The following is an 18,820-nucleotide window of genomic DNA, read 5'->3' as shown; positions in this document are numbered from 1 at the left end:
TTGTGCACGACCACACATACGACATTCACACTGTCGTGTCTCACACACGGCCAGCCACATGGCTTGGCATATGCTCGTGTGGCATCGAAAATGCCATTTTTTAGCTTTCGTCGAACCTTGATTCGTGTTTAGGGTACGCATCTGGTATGGTTTTGATGCGAAACCACTCCTAAAACCACCAGAACCTAAAAACTGAATACCAAACACCTTTTTAGCAATCAAATTGCAAATCCATCAATACAAAATCGAGCAACGCGTACACACTTACCACTATCAAACATGATCACACGTACAGATTAGACCATTGGAGCGAAAATGATCGTTTCACCGTTTTCTCCTACATAACATGTTAACAAAGAATTGACATCCCTTACTACACACACTAGGAATTCAAGCAAAAAGGAAAACCCAAACAGCTTACTGAAATTGAAACCTATCGACAAGTAAAAGCCCCCACTTACCTGATCGCACATAAAACACAGAAATTCCAAAGTGCACGCGAAGAACAAAAGGGGAGTACAAATTTACAAAGGGAAAATGAAAGAAAGAGAGAACAAATGGAATAAGGCAAAAACTTACGTCAAAAATTTTTGGAAGAGAGAGAATAAGAAAAAATAAAATAAAATTAAATACAAATTTAGATTAACTCCCCTCTTCATCCACTAACAACCTAATCCCTCAATATCCTACCCACTAACCATATCTAACTACCTTAGAATTTTAACTCCACCCAAATTCTTTTAGTAAACAGAAGCAAAAATTATCACCCCCGCTCACACCAGGATTCGAACACAATACCTTCAACAAGCTAGCTCCTTACCACTTGAACCAGCAGGCTCATTCTGATATGAGTTTACAAACAGCATAACACAAATGTACCCAACAGAGATAAGGTTACGATAAAAAATAACAGAACTTTCCAAAAGTGGGACTTGAACCTAAAACCTCTTACACATACCCAGAACACTTAGCCACTAAAGCAAATACATATTTTTGTCAAGATTCAAAGAAACAAGATTAAATTATTTAGGGCATTACAACTCTACCTCCTAAAAGAAATTTTGGCCTCGAAATATACCTATTTCAAACATATGAGGGTACTGCTGACTCATCAAGTCCTTAGGTTCCCACATGGCTTCCTCAATGTCATGATTCCATCACAGAAACTTTACCAACAGAATGGACTTCCTTCTCAAAACCTTAATATCTTGACCCAAAATCTGAACCAGCTGTTCCTAAAATGTCAAATCTGGTCTAACCTCTATCTCCTCAACAGAGACAATGGAAGATGGATCAGACCTATACTGCCTCAACATCGAGATGTGAAACACATCATGGATACGATCTAACTTTGGAGGTAGCTCTAACTGATATGGCACCGATCTCACATGCTTCAAAATCCGATACGACCCAATGAACATAGGGCTCAACTTGCCCTTACGACCGTACCTCAGAACTTTCTTCCATGGAGATACCTTAAGAAACACGAAATCACCCACAGAGTACTCAATATCTCTCCTTTTCAGATCCGTATAAAATTTTTGTCAATTAGAAGCCGGCTTCAGACGATCCCGAATCAGTCTAACCTTATCTTCAGTCTTGAAGACCAACTAAGAACCTAAAACCCATCGCTCACCCAACTCAGTCCAACATAACAAAGTACGACATTTACGACCATACAAATCCTTGTAAGGTGTCATCTAAATGCTAGACTAGAAACTATTGTTATAGGTAAATTGGTGTTCAGCCTTAACTTCCTGGCACGTCAGACAACGAGCAATAAAATCTATTACCTCTCGTTTCAAACCCAGCCACCAGTACAATTCACGAAGATCTCGATACATCCTATTAGCACCGGGATGCATAACATAAAGACTACCTCAGAATCGACTGTCTCAAATAGGAATCGTTCGGCAGACAAACCTATCCTCGAAAACACAGAACTTCATCCTTATTCTGTCCAAAATCAGAAGTACTGTCACTCTTAATCTGACGAAACCATAGACCTAGTGACTCATCCCCTAACTATTTTTCTTCAAATATACCCAATCCAATTTGGCTTAACTTGCAACTAGGCTAATGGGCCCCCATCATCAAACAAACTGATACGAGTGAACATCACCCTCAAATCAATCATCGCTCTACGACTGAGAGCATCAACCACTACATTGGCCTTACTAGGATGATATTCTATCGTGCACTCATAATCCTTAAGCAATTAACTCCTTTTGAGTAAAGTGGTACTTGAGGCTCTTATGATCGGTTTAGATGATACAGCTCTCACTATACAGATAGTGCCTCTAGATATTTAATACAAACACCACAAAAACTAACTCGAGATCATGCGTTGGATAATTCCCCTTTTGTAACTTAAGTTGTCGAGATGCATAAGCCATAACCTTACCATCTTACATCAGTACACATCCCAAATCGATGTGCAACATATCACTGTAAACCACAAATCTATGCATGAGCCTGAGTTAGAACAGACTTGATATTCTCAAAGCTCGATTGTTGCACATTAGTCTAGACAAAAGGAACATTCTTGCGTAGAAGCTTAGTCAGAGGAGCTGAAATCAGTGAGAACCCCTCAACAAATCTACGATAATAACCCACAAGACCCAGAAAACTACGGATCTCAGAAATGGTTTTAGGTTGTTTCTAATCAAGCATAGCCTTAATCTTTCTAGGATCAACTCAGATCCCCTCAACAAAAACCATGTCCCAAAAAATGTTACTTCTCGCAACCAGAACTCAAACTTGCTCAACTTAGCATAGATTTGTTTCTCTCAAAGTATCTAAAACACTACTCTAAGATGCTCATCATGCTCATCCTCAGTCTTAGAGTACACCAGAATATCGTCGATGAAGACTACGATGAACTGATCTAAATACAGCTAAAAAACTTGGTTCATCAGATTCATTAATATAGCTGGAGCATTCGTCAAACCGAAGGGTATAACTAGAAACTCGTAGTACCCATAACGAGTCTTAAAAGTCATCTTATGAATGTCAGCTTCCTTAACCCTAAGCTGATGATATCCAGATCGGAGATCTATTTTTAAGAATATTGCATCCCTATGAAACTGATCAAACAGATCGTTAATCCTTGGAAGTGGGTACTTATTCTTCATAGTAAATTTATTCAACTGTCGGTAGTCAATGCACATCCTCATGGTACCATCTTTTTTCTTCACAACAGAATTGTTGCCCCACACGAAGACATACTAGGGTGGATGAAACCACGATCTAAAAGCTCTTAAAGTTGAGCTTAAAGCTCTGTAAGCTCCTTTGGTGCCATACGGTATGAAACGATGAACACCAAAGCTGTACCCAGTAGAAGTTTAATATCGAAATCAACTTCTTGATTTGGTGGTAAACTAGATAGCTCATCAGAAAATATATTTGAGAATTCTCTCACTTTTCTGATATCCCAAGCAAAAGAGTCCCCAGAAACTAAAACACTGACGTAGGCCAAATATGCCTCACACCCTTTTCGAACCAACTTTTCAGCCACCAAAACAGAGATTACGTTAAACAGGTAATCTCGACGGTCACCTATCACAACCACCTCCTTATCATCCTTGATCCTCAAAAAAACCCTCTTAGTTACGCAGTCCAAAATAACTCAGTGCTCAACTAACTAGTCCATACCCAGAATTAAGTCGAACTCCCTAAACGGTAGCTCCATCAAATTTGCTAAAAATATAACCCCTTATAACTCTAACGAAATATTCCTATATAGTCTACTAACCCGAATAGATTGCTCCGACAGACTCAGTACAGTAATCTCACTAGAAGTACACTCAACAAAAATCCCCAAGTTCTTGGAAACAGAACTAGCTATATAGGAGTGTGTAGAACCTATGTCTATCAAAACAATATATGGAGCATCAAAAATAAAGAACGTACTCATGATCACATCATGGTCGTCTCTGTCCTCTCAACGTCGAGCAGCATAAAACAGTGCAGGCTGCCTCGTCTCAGTCTGATTAGGACCTCTACCCAGTGCTCTCTATCCTCGGCCCATACCATTACCACCCTTAGCCTATCCACGACCCTTAGGTGGCTGCTGTACTGCTCTTTGAGGCTGGACAGAACCAGAACACTCTCTAATCTGGTACTCTAAAGACCCACACAGCAAACAAGCCCCTAATATCATCCAACACTAGCTTGGATGACACCTACCACAGTTACCACAAGGTTGAATCCTAGTAGGAGCAACAGGAACTCCCACTCTAACAGGTTCATCAAGTCTGGCCCGTTTCTTAGGTCTCTGAATAGAACTAAAGGGCTCTGAATCCCTCTTGTTCTTGCTTCTCTCTCGGTCTCTGTTCTGGTGCTCCACACGCTTAACCTCTTTGGTGATATTTGCCTTTTCTACCAAAATAGAAAACTCACGCTTTCTCTGTGGAGTAATCAGAACCCTCAAACTATCCCTCAAATCGTCCTTAAAATGGACACATTTCTCATACTCGGATGCCACTATGCCTCGAGCGTTGCGGCTCAATCTCAAAAACTTAGCCACGGACTTCTCACTTTGTGTAAGATTCATGAACTCAAGCCTATGAGCATTAACGTAGCTTGTACACACATATTTTCCCTAAAAGATAGTTTTAAAGTAATCCCAATTTAGACGATCTAGTTGAGTACCCTCCTCAACTGATAACCACCGCTAATAAGCTTCGTCGTGAAGCAAAGAAACTGCACGCTTCAGTTTCTGCTTAGGAGTGCAGTCATTGTCGGTCATAATCCTCTCGACCATAGTAGGGGCGACTCCAGTGATGCCCCTAAACAACTTAGCTCTATTGGACCGGAGTCATTCAATTACACACCTACGACCCTCTCCAACACTCTTAACATGGCTTGGGACAGTGTGTCATCCTTAGCCGAGTAACTTTGAGACCTAGTCTCAGTAACAGGTGAAATTAGTGTCTCACTCGTAACTAAATTTGACATACTACCCAGAGAGGAAGACTCAGCTCGAGCCCCCCTCTATGCTCACCGAGCCCACAAATACCACGACCATGAGTTCCACGAGCGCTCATCATATTTTCAGTTCTATCAACATTATAGAATTTTATGCATCAGTTCCAGTGTTTATTAATAGATATTTTATGCTTAAATTATCAAAAGTTTAGAAGTATTTCAAAGGTTTTAGTCTCTAACTAAATCAGTACAGTTTCAGAAAGTACTAACTACAGTGTTTTTAGAAATTCTATCTAAGTTTAGAAATACTTACAAGATCAGCACCGGAGACTCAGTGTACCAAATACTCGATTAGAATAAAGCAAATTTTGCTTGAAATCAGTCTTTTTCAAATGAAATTTTGGAACCCAAAAATTCACAACCCGATTTTTACAACTCGACTCTGATACCACTAAATGTAACACCCCAAACCTGGCTAAGATGTTATAGCCGAATCTGGAAGTGTTACGAAGAAGGGTTTTATAACTGGTGATACTTCGATAGATCGTCCAAGTTTTATAAAATGTATTCATTTATATATTTATTACAGAAACTGTTACATGTTATTCTTTAAGGTTAACCAAATCATTTTGCAGTGGAAGTTTGAAAATTTGTTTAAATCAAAACGACACTCATGTTTTCAAAAATAAAATTTGTTTGCGTAAAATCGATATTTTTTTGAATTATCACAGTTTAGAAATCATAACAAAACCAAACCAAAAATTTAAACCAAACAGTCTAAAAAGTCTGAAGAGTCCAAAAATTACAAAACTCACACAAAAGCCAAAAAAAATTAGAGAAAACCATTAAATAATAATGACAACAGTTTCCTATCAAGTGGTCACCGCTGAGCCTCCATCACACCGAGCTGCCTATGCTTGTGGATTACCTGGATAGAACAGACAAACATATGTGAGTTTTCGTAAACTCAGCGTGTAACCCAACAACTGTAGTCACACAACATATACAAAATTTCATATACAGTCAGATAAAGATTCGGACCTAAGTCTATAATAGAAACAGAGATCAGAATCAAATGTACAGAACATATATACAGAATCCTACTCCCATCCTCTATACACTATCTATGACCATTCCATCACACCATGTCGAGTTAAATACTCCCACCTATCCCTACACACCATATAATGTTGATACGACACATAACAGATAATATGCAATCAAGCTGCCAGAATATAAGCGAAAGGTTGCTGTACAAATCACTTCCTTCACATATACAAATCCCACCCCAAACACAAATATAGAATACGAATGTAAAAAATAACAGAATAAACATGCTTAACATACTCGTATACAGATAAATGCATATTTAACGGTACAGTTAGGCATACATATCATTTTCCTACTAAAATCAGACTATTAAAGTATCAGATCACATAAAATAGGGTTTGGTTAGCCCTTACTGACCTTACGATAGGCCCACAATTGACCGGAACAACACTTATGACCTTAGGTAAAATTTTAAAATTTTGGGCCCATACGCCCAGATTGGCCTTGCCCATGTGGCCCACACGACTTGGCCCAAAACCCACACCCCCATGTGGCATGTCTGTATGGGCCCACACACCCAACCTAGCCTAGTCCATATAGCCCACACGGCTACATATTCGCCCTCACACGGTCGAGTCTTGCTTACAGCCATACATTCGACATTCACACGGCCATGTCTCACACACGACCTGGCATACACCGATGTGCCATCGACAGTGCCCTTTTTCAGCTTTCGTCGAACCTCGATTTTTCGTGTTTAGGGTACACTCCTAATATGGTTTTGATGTAAAACCACTCCTGATACCACCAAAACCTAAAAATTGAATACCAAACACCTTTTTAGCAATCAAATTGCAAATCCATCAATACAAAATCGAGTAACGCGCACACACTTACTGCTATCAAACCCGATCACATGCACAGATTAGACTGTTGGAGCGAAAACCACCATTTCACTATCTTCTTCTACACAATACGTTTACAAAGAATTAATTTCCCTTACTACACACACTATGAATTCAAGCAAAAAGAAAAACCCAAACAGCTTGCTGAAATCGAAACCTATCAACAAGTGAAAGCCCCCACTTACTTGATCGCATGTAAAACACTGAAATTCCAAAGTGCACGCGAAGAACAAAAAGGGAGTATAGAATTAAAAAGGGGAACATGAAAGAAAGAGAGAAAAAATGGAAGAAAGCAAAAACTTACGTAAAAAAATTTTGGAAGAGAGAGAATAGGAAAACAATAAAATAAAATAAAATACAAATTTAGATTAACTCCCCTCCTTATCCACTAACAACCTAATCCCCTAATATCCTGCCCATTAACCATATCTAACTACCTCAGACTTTTAACTCCACCCAAACTTTCTCAATCAACTGAAGCAAAAATTATCACCCTCGCTCAAACTGGGATTTGAACACAAGACCTCTTGCAAGCTAGCTCCTTATCACTCGAACCAGTAGGCTCATTCTAATATGAGTTTACAAAAAATATAACACAAACGTACCCAATAGGGATAAGAATAGGATAAAAAATAACAGAATTTTCCAAAAATAGGACTTGAACCTAAGACCTTACATACACACCCAGAACACTCGGCCATTGAAGCAAATACATATTTGTGTCAAGATTCACAGAAACAATATTAAATTATTCAGGACGTTACACAAATATTTGAAAATAAGGGGAGCTTCTTGGAATATTTTCAAATATTTACAGTGTTCCAATAACTATAAATGAATGAGTGTAATTAATCAAAAAATAAATCTTTTGGTCATTGATCAAAAGTTATATCATTTGATTTTTGAAAAAGAATTATAAATATTCAAACAATATTACTTGAATAGTTATACAATTAAATGAATAATTATTTTTTATTTATTCAAAAGACACATCCTGAAAGATGCCCCTATGAAGAGACATGAAAATTCCTATAAATAGGAATGAGATTTCATTTGGAAATGACACCAACAAATTCTAAAATTCTTTCTTTCCTTCCTCTATTTTCTATTATTATTTTATTATTCTATAAAGTATTACTGCAGAAACCCTTTATAGAAATTGAGTTTCTTGTTATACATTGCTCAGTACTTAGTGGACTATTCTCGTCATTGCAAAATGACAATAGTCATTAGCATTATTGTATCATAGAGGTTAATTTGCTTGAAACTCTTTTACATACTGACGATAGGTGGAGGTAAATATAACCTTAAAGGTAGTGCCTTGATACATGCCTTAGCCTTGTCCTATTTCTTCTTTTTTCTATTCGAGTTTCGTTCGTGTGTTCGAGGTTTTCCTCACCAGAGATGTAACGCCCCAATTTTCGGGAATTCTGTGAATGTTGGCAAAATTTCATGCTTTAATTTTGTCATTTGTGAGTGAAATTATGAAATAAGACCTATGTGAAAATGTTTGAAAATGCTATAGGCTAAATTGAAGTGGCCAAATAAATAGGAGTGTAAAATAGGAGGATTTGCATGACAAACCTCCCATTTTACATGAAGTGGCTAGCTATCATGTTGTTGTAGACAAAATGTGTACTTGATATCCATAATTTATGGTACAAATTGATACAAATTGATAATGGGTTAGGTAAATGTTCCATGATAATGGGTTAGGTAAATGTTTCATGATAATGGGTTAGGTAAATGTTCCATTATTGGAATTTCATGTCTTTGTATTAAAGAATTAAATGGATGAAATATGAAATTTTATTAAAAGAAAAAGGGGTGAAAAGAACAAAGTTTTGTCCATCTTTGTTCATCATAGCCTAAAGTTAGAGAAGAGAAAGGAGAGGAGAAAGCTCTTGAATGTTCGGTCACTTGGGGAAGAAAATTGAAGGTAAGTTCATGGTAGTTTGCTTCTATCTTGATGTTCATGAGTTCTTCTTGATTCTACCTTAACTCTTGAAGCATATTTTGGTTTTTGGTTGTGTTGTGAGCATTTGGTCATGAATTAAAATGAAGGAAATGGTTGTTGTTTCATGTTTTTTTATGAAAAATGGAAGATATGTGAAGTTGAGCCAAACAAATGAGCATGCATGTGCTTAGATGCTAAGGGGAAAAATCGGCTAATATCTTGTGCTTTAAAATGATGAAATGGAGATTATACTTAAGTAAAATCATAGATATGTGATGATTGATTGGTGATATACATGTTTAAAAAAAAACATGCATGCAAGTTATGTGTGAAAGAGTGATTTGGTAATAAATCTGCTTGGGACAGCAGCAGTAACGTGACTTTGGAAAATCACCATAAATTGTGGGAGATGAGTTAGAAGCTGCATAAATTATTTAATTAAATCTTAATGAGTCTAGTTTCAAATGGAATAAACGAGAACATATTTTGAATTCTGTACAATGAGAAATTTGATTCGTAATGAAGAGTGGTCAGATTAGTCAAATAGTGAAACATGCGAAACTTTAAGAAAAATCTGGTATTGATTGGCCAAACCAAAAATTCTGAAAATTTTATGGATATAAGATATATGAGTCTATTTTCATGGAAAATTAACTGCACTTGATTTTGAGTTTCGTAGCTCCAGTTATAAATGATTTAGTGACTGTTGCTCAAGAAGACAGCTTGCAGTGAAATTATGATTATGTGGTAAACATTGACAAAAATTTGTTAATGAGTTGCTTATTGATTTCTTATAAGCTTACTATGATCTGTAGGTGTGGTTGGCCGAATATTGTAAGGGGTTAATATGTAGTTTGTATTTGAATATTTAGATTAACGTGTTAGTAATCCAATTGTAGGCGGTTCGTGTGTGGATCTCGTCAGCATATCGTCGCAAACAGGTATGTAACTAACACCCTCTTTCTTAGTCTGGATCGGCAAAAGTCAAAAAGTCGAAATGCCGAAAACCGGTATTTTGTAAATTTGCGAGTGTACGAATGCTCGTGGGGTAAATTGATTAATATTTTTGGTAAGCTGCAAAATTTGGACTGCAAAGTGCATGATCTCTGTGCCCTTGATATTTTTGGGCTTAATGGGCCAAAATTGGAATGATGGGCCAATCTGCCCAATTCGGTAAGAACCCTCGATGCGTGATTACATTAGTACGTGAAAAGTAGGAATATGCATGAAAAACCCTAAAATAGATAAATTACTGAAATACCTTTAAAAGTGAAAAATTTACGTTTACCCCTAGTAGATAAATTACCAAATACCCCTAGGGTTAAAGTGACCTAAATGCATGTTTGATTTGTTATTTATCTTGCATGCCATGTTGTTATTATCGATGCATGGGATTGGGATATTGACGAGGAAGTCTGAAAGTGGCTTGTCCACGTCTTGGAGGCTTTGCCTCAATTCTTTGATAATCGAGAAACAAGGTCAAGCTGTGGAGTGTTAATTTGGGTGGGTTGAGCTATTCCCCACATGGAGTGTAGGGTGGTACGGGTAGAGTGTAGTGGTTGGTGGGTTGAGTAGTCTCCCCAAATGGGCTTGCATATGTTATTGATGTTGCATGTATTTTGAAATGGGCCTATGGGCCATACTATTATCTGAATAAGGGGTTAAGGCCCAGTTTATTGTAATCTGAAAAGGGCTCTGGTCCAGTACCAATGTTACCTGAATGGGCTTAGGCCCAATAGGCTTGAGCTGACTTGGGCTTTGAATGGGTTTTCCTTACACACTGAGTTTCCCCAAACTCACCCCTTTTATTTTCATCCACGTAGGTAATCCTCAACCATAGTGGGCTTGGAGCTGTGAAAGAATTCGGAGTGGCCACCCGTTCTGAAAGTTTGGTTTTCTTCTGGTGAACTGGACATCCTATTATTTACGTTGAGGTTTGGGTTTTTAAATGTAATAAGGCCGCTTAATTATTTTTGATGGTTTTAATATGTATTACTAAGATAGGTATTACTTATTTTAACTGTTGAAATTGGATAGCTTTAGGGCTCGTTTTCAAAAATAACAATTGACTTCAAAATAACACGACAACAAGCAAAGCTTCTGCAATGAAAGTATTTTCCAAAATTAATCACTTTTCCTAAAAATAACATAATCAAATCGGTTTCTAGAAATATCCATGACGTTAAGGTGTGGCGTTGGCGGTATGCATGTCTAGGATTGGATCCGAAGGAGCTTGGTATTAGCGATCGGATGGACTCACCACCTCTTTTCCGATTTCCTACCTGGTGCACAGCTTCCATTCACTTTAACCTATAATAAAATTATCTTTTAAAACACTAAGTAGGTTTTTCTGGATCAACAATATAAAATGTTTTGAACGCTTCGATGTGGCATGTCGGATCCAGCCATAACATCTGGGCCGTGTTTGGGGTGTTACATTTAGTGGTATCAGAGCCTAGGTTGCAACAACTCAGCTATGGAATGGGTTTACAAAAACAAAAATTTTCGAAAACGAAAATTTTATAAAGAATGCGAAAAACTCGATTTTCAAAATTTAGATCTTTAGAAGGTGGCATTCCGAATCTCCACTCAAGCACGTAAGTATTACTCGAACTCTTCGAATATTTTTCGACTTATCTGTCATCTTGAAATCACTCGCTAGGATAATCTAGATAGGATGATACTGAAACCATAGGAAAATCTGATAAGAGACTGAAACTGTAGCTAGACTTCAATTCTGCGAAAACAAACTCTGAACTACTGTCTAATTCATAAAACATCTGTAATAAACACTGGAATATTGAATTAATGCATAAAAATTCGTAATCAAGATAATACGATATGAGTACAAGAGCCGTTCGTGGAAGAGGCCGTGGACGGAGCCGAGGAAGTGCTCGAGCGAGATCTTTGTCTTCGAGACATATGCCGGCGGTGGATGCACCGGTACTACCGGCAACAGAGGTAGAGTTTTATGATCGCGGTGCCGAGGATGATGCCCTATCACAGGCAATGCTTCGTGTTCTGGAAAAGGTTACCGGGACAAGTTCGGGCAACGAAATTCGAGGATCGATTTCTGAACGACTCCGGGCCAACGGAGCGGAGATCTTTAGGGGCGTGTCTGGTATAGCCTCGAATGTGGCAGAATATTGGTTGGAGGCCACAGAACGGATTATGGACAACTTAGACTACTCTGAGGAGATTGTGAGTGGGGTATCTGTAGTAAGTTATTTGAGTCACTCGGTTAGGGTTGACAAACTGTATAGGGATGTACCCTTAGAAACTCAAGGTAAGATTTTCCCTAGAGATCTGATGGAGTTACCGTTCGGAGAGTTTGATCTCATTTTGGGAATGGACTGGCTTGTTAAGCATAAAGCGACTCTGGATTGTGCTGTTAAACGAATGGTGTTAAGGACCACAAAGGATGAAGAGGTTATGGTGATAGGTGAGTGAAGGGATTATTTGTCCAATGTGGTATCGGCATTAAGAGCCGAGAAGTGGATTCGGAAAGGTTATGAGGCCTATTTGGCATTTGTAAGTCAGTCAAAAGAGGAGGGACTGACAGTGGATAAGGTTAGGACCGTAAAGGAGTTCCAAGATGTTTTTCTGGAGGAGCTTCCAAGATTGCCTCCGAACCGAGAAGTTGAGTTTGGAATAGATTTGTTGCCTAGAACGGCGTCCGTGTCCATCGCACCGTATAGGATGGCACTGAAGGAGTTAGTGGAGTTAAAGGCTCAAATTCAAGATTTGTTGGATAGGGGCTTCATTAGGCCAAGCGTGTCTCCATGGGAAGCACCGGTGCTATTCGTGAAAAGAAGGATGGTACGATGTGGATGTGCATTGATTATCTCCAGTTGAACAAACTGACGATTAAGAATAAGTATCCACTGCCAAGGATTGACGATCTGTTCGACCAGCTTAGAGGAGCTTCTGTATTCTCCAAGATCGACCTTCGATCTGGATATCATCAGTTAAGGGTCAATGAGGTAGATATCCATAAGACGGCATTCAGGACTCGGTATGGTCATTGCGAGTTTTTGGTTATGCCATTTGGACTGACGAATGCTTTTGCAGCATTTATAGATCTAATGAATCGTGTGTTCCAACCATTTTTAGATCAGTTCGTAGTCGTCTTTATTGACGATATCCTGGTATATTCTGAAACTGAAGCGAAACATGATGAGCATCTCCGTATAGTGCTGCAAGTGTTAAGGGAGAAGGAACTCTTTGTGAAGTTCAGTAAGTCTGAACTTTGGTTGAGGGAGGTAACCTTCTTAGGACATGCGGTCTCTGCCAAAGGGATTAAGGTGGACCCTCGAAAGATTGAAGCAATTTTGGAGTGGAAGCCACCTAGAACGGTGTCGAAAATTCGAAGTTTCCTAGGGTTGGCAGGATACTACAGAAGGTTTGTGGAAGGTTTTTCTGTGATGGCAGCACCTCTGAAAAAACACATAAGGAAAGGAGTATCGTTTGTATGGACTGAGAAGCAGCAGGAAGCTTTTGAAAAGTTGAAGAAAGTTCTGACTGAAGCACCTGTGTTGATTCAGCCGGAGTCTGGAAAGGATTTTAGTGTGTACAGTGACGCATCACACGTGGGTTTGGGTTGCGTGTTAATGCAGGAGGGTAAGGTAGTTGCATATGCATCACGACAGATTAAACCTCACGAAGGGAATTATCCTACTCATGATTTGGAGTTGGCGGCAGTGATATTTGCACTTAAGATTTGGAGACATTACTTGTACGGGGAGAGATGTATTATATACACAAACCACAAGAGTCTTAAGTGTTTGTTGACTCAGAAGGAGCTGAACCTTAGGCAAAGGAGATGGATTAAGTTACTTAAGGATTATGACTGTTCGATCGAGTATCACCCAAGCAAGGCTAATGTGGTAGCCGATGCTTTAAGTCGTAGAACCGTATCTGATCTGAGAGAAATGTTTGCTCGTTTGAGTCTGTATGATGATGGTAGTTTGTTGGCTGAATTGCAAGTAAGGCCAACCTGGGTGGATCAGATTAAGGAAAAGTAGTTGAACGATGAGTCTTTGGTCGCTCGTTTCCAACAAGTTAAGGAAGGGGAAACTTCTGAGTTTGGGTTAAATGGCGAAGGAGTTCTGTGTTTCCAAGGAAGAATTTGTGTTCCGAAGGACTCTGATTTGAGGCAGACAATATTGAAAGAAGCTCATGGAGGACTTTGTGCCATACACCTTGGAGGGAACAAGTTGTATCACGACTTACGAGAATTGTACTGGTGGCCTGGACTTAAACGAGAAGTAACGGAGTTTGTAGGGAAATGTCTGACATGCCAGCAAGTGAAAGCTGAGCATCAATTACCCTCTGGACTGTTACAGTCAGTGAAGATACCACTTTGGAAGTGGGAGAGGGTAACTATGGACTTTGTGAGTTGGCTGCCTTTGATACCATCAAAGAAAGACTCGGTGTGGGTGATTGTGGATAGGTTGACCAAATCAGCCCATTTCATACCTGTTCGTACTGACTTTTCACTTCAAAAGTTAGCCAAGTTGTATGTGGCAGAGATTGTGCGACTTAATGGAGTCCTAGTTTCAATTATTTCTGATCGGGATCCCAGATTTACATTTCGGTTTTGGCAAAGGTTGCATGAGGCGTTGGGGACGCGATTGAATTTTAGTATGGCTTTCCATCCCCAAACTGATGGTCAGTTAGAGAGGGTTATTCAGATTCTGGAGGACATGTTGAGGGGATGCGTGATTGACTTTTGAGGTAGTTGGGAAGACTACTTGCCATTGGCAGAGTTTGCATACAATAACATCTACCAAGCAAGTATTCAGATGGCTCCATATGAGGCACTTTATGGGCGGAGATGTCGATGCGCCTCGTGTTGGACGAGTTGGGTGAGCGACAAGTGCTTGGACCGGAGATGGTGGCGAATCTTGAAAGTAAGGTTAAGTTGATAAGAGATCGATTAAAGGAGGCATCTGATAGACAGAAGTCGTATGCGGACCTAAAGCGCAAAGAGATAGAGTTCGCGGTTGGGGATATGGTTTTCTTAAAGGTTTCACCTTGGAAAAAGATCTTGAGATTCGGCAAGAAAGGCAAATTGAGTCCGCGGTTTATAGGGCCTTATCGGGTTCTTAGGCGGGTAGGGCCAGTAGCGTATCAGTTAGAGTTACCACCAGAGTTAGACAGAATCCATGACGTTTTTCATGTGTCTATGTTAAGACAATATCGATCGGATCCCTCACATGTTGTGCCAGTGGAGGAGATTGAAGTAAGGACTGATTTGACCTTTGAGGAAGAACCCATACAAATTTTAGATCGAGAGGTTAAAGTTCTAAGAAGGAAGTCGGTTTCGTTGGTAAAAGTACTGTGGCGTAATCATGGAAGGGAAGAAGCTACTTGGGAAGCAGAAGAGACTATGCGTCAACAATACCCTCAACTAGTTGGATCAGGTAAATTTCGAGGACGAAATTTCTTTAAGGAGGGTAAAGTTGTAACGCCCCAATTTTCAGAAATTCTGTGAATGTTGGCAAAATTTCATGCTTTAATTTTGTCATTTGTGAGTGAAATTATGAAATAAGACCTATGTGAAAATGTTTGAAAATGCTATAGGCTAAATTGAAGTGGCCAAATAAATAGGAGTGCAAAATAGGAGGATTTGCATGACAAACCTCCCATTTTACATGAAGTGGCTAGCTATCATGTTGTTGTAGACAAAATGTGCACTTGATATCCATAATTTATGGTACAAATTGATACAAATTGATAATGGGTTAGGTAAATGTTTCATGATAATGGGTTAGGTAAATGTTTCATGATAATGGGTTAGGTAAATGTTCCATTATTGGAATTTCATGTCTTTGTATTAAAGAATTAAATGGATGAAATATGAAATTTTATTAAAAGAAAAAGGGGTGAAAAGAACAAAGTTTTGTCCATCTTTGTTCATCATAGCCTAAAGTTAGAGAAAAAAAAGGAGAGGAGAAAGCTCTTAAATGTTCGGTCACTTGGGGAAGAAAATTGAAGGTAAGTTCATGGTAGTTTGCTTCTATCTTGATGTTCATGAGTTCTTCTTGATTCTACCTTAACTCTTGAAGCATATTTTGGTTTTTGGTTGTGTTGTGAGCATTTGGTCATGAATTAAAATGAAGGAAATGGTTGTTGTTTCATGTTCTTTTTATGAAAAATGGAAGATATGTGAAGTTGAGCCAAACAAATGAGCATGCATGTGCTTAGATGCTAAGGGGAAAAATCGGCTAATATCTTGTGCTTTAAAATGATGAAATGGAGATTTTACTTAAGTAAAATCATAGATATGTGATGATTGATTGGTGATATACATGTTTAAAAAAAAACATGCATGCAAGTTATGTGTGAAAGAGTGATTTGGTAATAAATCTGCTTGGGACAGCAGCAGTAACGTGACTTTGGAAAATCACCATAAATTGTGGGAGATGAGTTAGAAGCTTCATAAATTATGTAATTAAAGCTTAATGAGTCTAGTTTCAAATGGAATAAACGAGAACATATTTTGAATTCTGTACAATGAGAAATTTGATTCGTAATGAAGAGTGGTCAGATTAGTCAAACAGTGAAACATGCGAAACTTTGAGAAAAATCTGGTATTGATTGGCCAAACCAAAAATTCTGAAAATTTTATGGATATAAGATATATGAGTCTATTTTCAGGAAAAATTAACGGCACTTGATTTTGAGTTTCGTAGCTCCAGTTATAAATGATTTAGTGACTGTTGCTCAGGAAGACAGCTTGCAGTGAAATTATGATTATGTGGTAAACATTGACAAAAATTTGTTAATGAGTTGCTTATTGATTTCTTATAAGCTTACTATGATCTGTAGGTGTGGTTGGCCGAATATTGTAAGGGATTAATACGTAGTTTGTATTTGAATATTTAGATTAACGTGTTAGTAATCCAATTGTAGGCGGTTCGTGTGTGCATCTCGTCAGCATATCGTCGCAAACAGGTATGTAACTAACACCCTCTTTCTTAGTCTGGATCGGCAAAAGTCGAAAAGCCAAAATGCCGAAAACCAGTATTTTGTAAATTTGCGAGTGTACGAATGCTCGTGAGGTAAATCGATTAATGTTTTTGGTAAGCTGCAAAATTTGGACTGCAAAAGTGCATGATCTCTGTGCCCTCGATATTTTTGGGCTTAATGGGCCAAAATTGGAATGATGGGCCAACGAGCCCAATTCGGTAAGAACCCTCGGTACGTGATTCTGTTAGTACGTGAAAAGTATGAATATGCATGAAAAACCCTAAAATAGATAAATTACTGAAATACCTTTAAAAGTGGAAAATTTACAGTTTTACCCCTAGTAGATAAATTACCGAAATACCCCTAGGGTTAAATTGACCTAAATGCATGTTTGACTGTTGTTATTTATTGCATGCCATGTTGTTATTATCTGATGCATGGGATTGGGATATTGACGGAGGAAGTACTGAAAGTGGCTTGTCCACGTCTTGGAGGCTTTGCCTCAATTCTTTGATAACTGAGCAGCAAGGGCAAGAATGTGGAGTGTTAAATTTGGGTGGGTTGAGCTATTCCCCACATGGAGTGTAGGGCTGGTACGGGTAGAGTGTAGTGGTTGGTGGGTTGAGTAGTCTCCCCAAATAGGCTTGCATATGTTATTGATGTTGCATGTATTTTGAAATGGGCCTATGGGCCATACTGTTATCTGAATAAGGGCTAAGGCCCGGTTTATTGTATCTGAAAAGGGCTCGGTCAAGATTACCCTTTATTACTGAATGGGCTTAGGCCCAATAGGCTTGAGCTGACTTGGGCTTTGAATGGGTTTTCCTTACACACTGAGTTTCCCCAAACTCACCCCTTTTATTTTCATCCACGCAGGTAATCCTCAACCATAGTGGGCTTGGAGCTGTGAAAGAATTCGAAGTGGCCACCCGTTCTGAAAGTTTGGTTTTCTTCTGGTGAACTGGACATCCTATTATTTACGTTGAGGTTTGGGTTTTTAAATGTAATAAGGCCGCTTAATTATTTTTGATGGTTTTAATATGTATTACTAAGATAGGTATTACTTATTTTAACTGTTGAAATTGGATAGCTTTAGGGCGCGTTTTCAAAAATAACAATTGACTTCAAAATAACACGACAACAAGCAAAGCTTCCGCAATGAAAGTATTTTCCAAAATTAATCACTTTTCCTAAAAATGACATAATCAAATCAGTTTCCTAGAAATATCCATGATGTTAAGGTGTGGCAATGGCGGTATGCATGTCTAGGATTGGATCCGAAGGGAGCTTGGTACTTAAGCAGTCGGATGGACTCACCACCTCTTTTCCGATTTCCTACCTGGTGCACAGCTTCCATTCACTTTAACCTATAATGAAATTATCTTTTAAAACACTAAGTAGGTTTTTCTGGATCAACAATATAAAATGTTTTGAACGCTTCGATGTGGCATGTCGGATCCAGCCATAACATCTGGGCTGGGTTTGGGGTGTTACAAGAGATTTGTACTAACAAAATATGAAGTTTTTGGTCACCAAACATCACATGAGTTTAACTATTTTGTCTCATCAAGTCAGAATGAATGACAGAATATGTCCTATCACAGACGTCCTCATCCCATTAAAGATATCCTACGTGTTCTATTTTATCCCACGTGTTCTATAATGATGGCTAGATGGTAAGCCCAATACATTAACACTATCTTTCATGGGACCCCTACCTATAAATACCTCTAGGAAGAAAGAAGAAATGATCGACTCTTCAAGAATATTAAACCTACACTCTGTCAACACTCTAACTTTCAGCCTTTATACTCTCTTCACTTTCATTCTCTATAACCTTTGACTCTCCTCCCCGACTAGGTGAACCGACTTCCATCACAACAACCACTTTCTCCTTTGTACACTCCTTGTTGTATTATTGAATCAACAAAGTGAGAACTAATTCATTCTTTACATCCTCTTAATAGGGGATTGTGGTAGCAAGTGAATTGAAGAAATGACGCTT

General features: G+C 38.6%; 2 long non-coding RNA genes across 2 annotated transcripts; both read left to right on the top strand.

Moving 5' to 3' along the window:
• Positions 1 to 8,690: 8,690 nt before the first annotated feature.
• Positions 8,691 to 10,811, top strand: LOC128296562 (uncharacterized). The gene is made up of 3 exons (XR_008287188.1): positions 8,691 to 8,823; positions 9,741 to 9,782; positions 10,665 to 10,811. It is a non-coding gene; the product is annotated as an uncharacterized LOC128296562 (long non-coding RNA).
• Positions 10,812 to 15,715: 4,904 nt separating this feature from the next.
• LOC128296561 (uncharacterized) lies at positions 15,716 to 17,882 on the top strand. Its single transcript, XR_008287187.1, has 3 exons — positions 15,716 to 15,840; positions 16,759 to 16,800; positions 17,692 to 17,882. It is a non-coding gene; the product is annotated as an uncharacterized LOC128296561 (long non-coding RNA).
• Positions 17,883 to 18,820: the final 938 nt, after the last annotated feature.

The sequence above is a fragment of the Gossypium arboreum genome, chromosome 8 (assembly GCF_025698485.1).
Source record: "Gossypium arboreum isolate Shixiya-1 chromosome 8, ASM2569848v2, whole genome shotgun sequence".
NCBI classification, from domain to species: domain Eukaryota; kingdom Viridiplantae; phylum Streptophyta; class Magnoliopsida; order Malvales; family Malvaceae; genus Gossypium; species Gossypium arboreum.
This window is presented reverse-complemented; position numbering and strand designations above follow the sequence as displayed.